Here is a 7,092-nt window from a genome sequence, read left to right as displayed (position 1 = left end):
TGATTATACACGTGAAACTGTGAATAATTATTTATCGATTGTGGAAAATTTGATTATATAAAGTCTGCAAAACACGATGTAGTTATAAAAAATACTTCTGTTAAAAAACTAAAGAAAGTTTCGCTTCTTCGTATGTATTTGTATTACGACTGTTTTATTCAGAATGTGTAACTGTCTGCAACTGTCACCTAACGATGTCTTCCTTCCGCGTGTTTCACCTCACCCTCGTTTAATGTTGATTCATCTGCCGTGGGATAGGACCAGTGACAGATTTAAGAACACGGTAATAAATTACTCAAGAAGATTCGCTCATTCAAGTTGGTCACACTAAAACATGCCATTAAATAATCTATCAATAGACCTCCTAGGAAAGGTTTGGGTGACCCACTTTTTTTAGCAGGCAAGTAATTTATCATGTCGACATTTGCATACAGCGACGGGAAATCCATAGGCTCTCATCCTGAGTCTCGATGTGGGGACTTTTCGAAGGAGAGTCAGTTGTACATTGCTCAGACTTTAATTGAATATTTATAACACATTAGTCGGTTGCAATATTTGTGGTATATAATTATTTTCGAATGTAGCAATGCAAAGCCACAACGACGTGAGTCCCTACCCTTGATATTATTCTCCGCTTTATATTAAACTGCGCTATCCGAATTAGCAAAAGAAGACTTGCGGAAGAACTGCATAGTCGTCTTATCACGTCGTCTTTGTAAAGGGGAGATCTTTTGCATAATTCGCACATTTATAGTCTTACGCGCGTACCTGAACTTGAGCGAGAAATAAACAGTGGCGTTGAAGTAAATATTCTTGTATATGTATTTTTATTTGATGTGAAAAGGAGTCTATGATGCTGCTTGCAATTGTAGTTGAAATATACAACACTATATGCTTGTGTTAATTACAAATTAAGTATGTACCGAAATTCGTGTACTGTTAAGAGAGAGTAAAATGTTTCATTAGTCTATCGGATAGTCCATTTCTGAAATAAGGGAACATTGATTGTATGCATTCCTTCCAGAAATTCTTGAAATGGCTGTGTAATGTGTCGTGTCCGTGGTTTAGACCGAAGTGCCAACATGACACCGCCAATCCTCAGGTTTATGTATACAAAAGAAACGAGTTCGATTCTCGCCCCCATCTAAAGGTTATGAATAAAACTTGTATCTTCCTCACTTGAAGTAGTAACTCTGTCAGACTAGTGGCACTCAACACTCAGATGACTCTCCACATAAAATAATGGAGTGGACTTCGCAAGTTTTAATCCTGTCCTCTCAGGGAATACCAAATTGTTAATTTTATTACGTCTTGCGTACATATCCGTAAATTCTTTTCACAATGGAAGAGGCCGCTAAAATTAACCGAGAAGTTATTTCTTTTCGTATCTTTATCCCATACCCCTTAGGTTGTTTTCCAGTTTTCTTCTATACCTTTTTGCTCATTCCAGCCTTTCTCTCGTATTCCTGTCTCTTTCAACGCAGAACAACACGGAAAAATATCATCTGTGTTACGTAAGCTGCACATATTTCAACGCTTCCGTCATCCACATTAGAAGTACTTCTAAAAGCTTCCTAATGAAGGTAGAGCTTTTAAAATATATTTTCCCATTTAGCGTCGTTTTTGAAAATTTTAGGCCCCTAAACACAATCAGACACGTATACGCGGATTTTGTTGAGTTGAATTTTTCGTACACGTAAAATAACGACCTGATGGCCACAGAAATTTGTACTAGTTTTTGGTTTGATAATGACAACATATGAACCGCTGAAATCAATTGAAAATTGATACCCATGGAAATATAAACATTGGCTTACCTACAAAGGTTTTGTGAAGAGTATTTTGTTTTCTCAAATTGGCAAATATAGCAACTACGAAACGTTAGTTTAAAAATTAGTAATTTATAATAGACGAATACGGCGAAGAATGTATTTATTTTTATTGCGGGATGAAATTATTGAGTATGCTCACAATTTCTTACCACTCGTTATACAATTTCATGATTGTTTCCTGTAATGGTGTACGGAACACAGAGGTCGATGTCGACAAAGTCGATACTCGATAGAGTGCCAGTTGAGCACCTGGAATGCTCACATCTGCCATCTGTTGCTGAAGCCATACGATATCTGGACAACTTGCTTGCGTAGTGGTCTTTTTCGTGCACTAGGATTACATTTCCAGGACACTTTCTAAAGTATGAAAGCAAAACCAGGTTCACACTGTTGGAAGAATGTATTCCAACAATGCCGCGGTTGATATTACTGAAACAGTTTTCTTCAGAAATGACCTCGGGTTGTGGGGTTTGCCTAGTTCGTAGGAAAAACGCAATAGTCAGACCGATTTGGCCAGGTCCACAACGTGTTCTTCGCTCATGCTATAGCGCGAAGAATGCCCAAAACTGCAAGCTTAGTTATCTAATTGCTTGAAAGTTTAATTTGTTAACTGCCTAAGTTTTCTGTAGAAAATAGCCCCTAAAATTTACAGACATTTGTGACTTCAAAGACCAGCAGATGAGTGTAATTAATCATCTCTGTTTGTTATTCGATTGATTATTATTAATCCGAGAGATATTAGTTGGTGATATTCGTTAATAAGGCGCCATCGTGGAATTCATCTGAAGAAACCGCCAAACGTTCTCAGGACAGTGTGACATTGGGATTCGATCTGTATAACTTCTGAAAGCGAGTTCAGGTATCTCGTTTGGTTAAAAAAAACGTGCGATGTTCTCAAACTGCTTTTTAGGTCTGTGGAGCATGTATTTATGTGCGTTCACTCTAGGGACTGTGTTTTGATTCATCCCTTAGACCCCCGTAACTTAATGGAACCGTCGCTGATGGCGCAAGCACCACAAAGTGCCTTGCGGCTACCACGAGATGAACTTACTTTCATCTCTGCGGAGGAGTGTCCCTTTGCTAGGGCACATCTACCTCGTCACTTCAGTATGATTGTTGCGGGACCACGTAATGGATAGGCAGGCTTACAGAGACCAATTTACAAGATGGTTTCCTCAGACGTTCGGGTATATTTAGCCCTTTTAGACACGAGTAGTCAAGAATAAATACATGTGTAGCAGCGTGTGCTGATTCCAAGGAGCAGAGTCCTTTTTTAGAATCTGATAATATGTTTAGTTAGTCTAGAAATGGCCCGCCTCTTATGGAATCTGATGGTTAATTACCGTGTTCACAAAAGCCGCCACCGGTGTCTATCCTGAGCCAGACGAATCCATTCCACACCCTCGAAACCTATTTTCCTATATTAAACTCTGTAATCACACTAAAGATTAATCGCCCTCCCAACCCCTTTGACTAGTCTGTGGCCGACTCCTCCTATTGGCTCCCTTGCTCTGTCTGTCCTCATCCAAGTCCCCGGCCAGCTTTTGCCTTGTCCGACTTGTCCCTGTATCCTAACTCACATTTTCTAAATCAATTTAAACATTGCCCTGATGACGGAGGCAATAAGCACCTCTGTAACATCGGTCAGTTTCTGCCAGACTGCAAGGCGCAACATCCCAGAAGACAGTCATCTTCATTCTGAAAGTTTGTTTATTACTTGGTTGAAAGACGAATCAACTTCGATGCTGAAATATAACTATCAATATATTTAACAGCCAATCTAAAATTTACTTAGGCGGCTGAAGTTTTCAAATCAGTCAGAACCTCTTCGACACCAGAAGTAATATTTTTAACTGCTCGGTCCCAGATGCTTCGTTACTGAAAACGAGATACATCGATAATGGTGAGGATGGTATTAAACTAATAGAAGCTTTGAGATGTGCATTTTCCGATAATCTACATCTAGGATCGTACCACACACTCCTTTCATTGTACCCTGTTCAACATGAGTAATAATGAAAGTATGAACGACTGTGCATGATAGACGAATCGCTAATCACTGATCGAAGACGCTTGACTCGTAGTTAATCGATTAGTTGAATAGTTAAATACTCCACAATCCATATGTGGGCGCCATGAGGGTTGTAAAAATTTGCATTTCAATTTTCAACGGATTATCGTAAGGGATACCAGGGTGGCATTCGTTATAATTAAGTTAAAATCTGCCTGACTTAACGAAATAATCGTAGTAAATCTTTCGTATTAGAGAGCGTATTGCCTGTCATCACATTAGAACGAACTGGTGGGATGCCAGTTTTAATTTCCAGGTCATTTGAGTTCGAGCTCACATTTGTAACTAAATGGAATTATAACACGTGTGCCTTGGCTGGCCAACAACCTTACTTTGATAAACTAAATCACACTCCTATATTATTTGTATTATTATTATTATTATTATTATTATTTGTTGATGTTTTTATATTTAACAGACATTCACAGTTAGACATTTAGGCCGAAACTGACGGACTTTAATTTAGTTATCAATTTTCATTTCTGGATGTAAGTCTATGTTAACCACAGAGTGGTCAGGTAAATGAATGGATGATTGGTTTAATTGTGAACGCAGAAATAACTGAGCAGGTTACAGTAATCTACTTCAGTACTTTTTGCCGCGAGTTCTGTAACTTTATAGAATTAAACTTCATGAGCCTCCTTCTATTTTATGTACATATGAAATTTCAATTATTTGTATTTTTAAGCTCCTGTACTTTCGTCATAAAGAAATTTGTTTTTATAACACTGAAATTCCTAATTGAAGAATCTCTCTCAGCGGACCATCACCGAAAGAACTTGGTGTCTACTTGAGCTAGATTAAATTGCCAAGTTTCTGGGAAGATGGTGCTACAATTTATTTTTGTAAGGTTACTGCCTCGGGCAAGCTAGCCCTAGGGACAATTGAGCCGAACTGCGTTAATGTAATTGAGTGAAGATGTAAGTCAAATTGACATCTTAAAGTATCCTATATAAGGCAGATAGAAGACGGACAGTGTCAACACTTGCTGCAGGAGACGAGACCTACCGTGTTGTATCTGAAATATAATTTCTAAACGTGCGGAGTAAGGGAACGGGATTCAGAAGCTCGTAACAGTCTTACACCAGGTAAACGTCGTTTTGTTGTTGAATCATTTCGTTCTAGTTGTTTATCCTGATTCTGTGCCATTTTCACTTTTCAATTGCAGAAATACATTTGAATATATTATTGCTTACTGTATCTTATATTACTCTAAAGTTGTGTGTGTGTACACTTGTATACACATGCCAAAGATGTGGATATATGTCACAGGCCATTATGTTTTTTATTTATAAAACTGTTTGTAATTTAACAGATTATCAACATTTCAGGAATAATTATTGGCATTGATGACAGACAGATAAGCCTGTAAGATTTAAAAATGTGTTTGCTGAAAAAGCGTAGCACGTAACAAACATGGTGAATGTCTTAAGTAGCAATACTTCAACAGACACAGCTTCACGGACCAATGAGCTGACAAAACATGATTCTTTACGATCTCACAAGAACTTTTTCCAGATTGGTAGGAATATATTCTGTGACAGCCTTAATTAAGGAACTCATAACGAAAGAGGTTTTGTTATTATAATCTCATGTATTTTACAAAGTAGTGTTTGGTGCGGTTATGTTCCTTCATTTCTGTGGTTCCCACTGTGTAGTTCGCGAATGCTTAGAGGCGCGATGCTCGAGAAGCCTCGGTGTGGTCCACGGACGAAACGTAAAATGACCAAACTTTTAGTGTGCTAGCATTATTCGAAGGCAAATTTATAGTAATAGATATTGCAGATATTGATTTGTGTACTTTATAAAATACTGTATTAATGTTTATAACTGCAGCGTCTAGTTGCGCAAACCCCTTTTCTGTCCTGTTGAAATTAAATTTAGCCAAGGGATTGGTCAGGTCTTGTGGGTCTCTGAAATATCTTACTTAAGAGACATCTGCGTTTTCCTAAACCCGTTCAGTAACCCTCGCTCTTATGAGTGTGTATTTTATGCAGTGTGCGCAAAGTCATGGTGTTGTGCTGTGTTCCTTTTTGTGATGTGCTTCCGTCTATAATACCCTACGTTCCTATAGCAGGACCCGGCTTCCGTCTATGTGTCGCCAAGAGACCCTGTTGCCTCTGGCGATAATCTTGATGGTGACGCTACAGTGGGGTGGACGTCTGCAGGTGGTAGTCGCCAACGACTTGGAAGACTGCGCTGCAAGAGAACTACGCTGTGAGATTCTGTGCCATCTCGTCGAACTGGAACTGCAGTGTGCAAAATGTCGGTCAAGAGCCCCGGTTCGTTTCGGTAAACGCATTGGGGAGAATTTCCGATTAACCAAAGAACAGAACCCAAATAGAAGCCCGCAGTTGGAAGCTATGAGCCACTCGAAAAATCTGCAACGTGTTGGTGGCTTGGGACAAGATGGACTGTGCTGTGGACAGTTCCTCTCACTTCTGCTGCATAACTCCAAGATTGGCTTGCACAAGAAGTGACTACAAACTGAACACAAAGAAAACAACCAGGCAGCACAGAGGGTTTATAAACTAGACTATGATTATCCAAATAAATAGCAAACAGAAACATTCAAGTTAATTTGTTATTTGGGAAGAATAAATATGTTCTTCTAAGGTCTGTTGATAAATCGCTGATTGAAAATTTTTTGTTTGACATGCGTGTGATACTCGACACTTAATAATATCATTGTTGCTGTAGCTCAAATCTCATCTTGGCACGTTTTTGGAGAAACTAGCGCGTGGTATACCAATATTGGCGTACATGACTGATTTACTGACTGACGAAGAAACTTGGAGACTCCATGTTATAGGGCCCTTCTTAATTAAAAAGCTGAAGGTCGATCAGGTGTTCAAGATATTTCCCGTTTGTGATTGATCCAGAAGGCTCATTACAGTGATCACAAGGACCCTACTGGACCCTTTTCTGAGCTAGATACATCTAATCCGAAACCTCACACTCTATTCCTTTCGAATACAGTTAGTATTACCTTCCAATTTTGGGCATTACACGCAACACATTAATGCCGCATACTAAATAATTCGAATGAACTTTCTACTGGGTAAAATCGATCTTGGCTCAGAAACGTTAGATAAGATATCAGAGTTAGCCTATTGATTTTTGCTGATAAATTCATATTGCCTGCAGTCTTGAAATAATTCCGAAATAATAACAGTTAACGGCTAAATT

The 7,092-nt window shown here is 38.8% G+C and overlaps 1 protein-coding gene across 1 annotated transcript in view; it reads left to right on the top strand.

The window, feature by feature from the left end:
* The window catches only part of Unc50 (Unc50 RNA binding protein), a 62,414-nt gene that overhangs the window by 12,438 nt on the left and 42,884 nt on the right, over window positions 1-7,092 (top strand). The window lies entirely within an intron of this gene.

This window comes from Zootermopsis nevadensis, unplaced genomic scaffold (assembly GCF_977971745.1).
Source record: "Zootermopsis nevadensis isolate Lab colony 2312 unplaced genomic scaffold, Znev_1.0 Znev_ptg000002l, whole genome shotgun sequence".
NCBI lineage: Eukaryota > Metazoa > Arthropoda > Insecta > Blattodea > Termopsidae > Zootermopsis > Zootermopsis nevadensis.
This window is presented reverse-complemented; position numbering and strand designations above follow the sequence as displayed.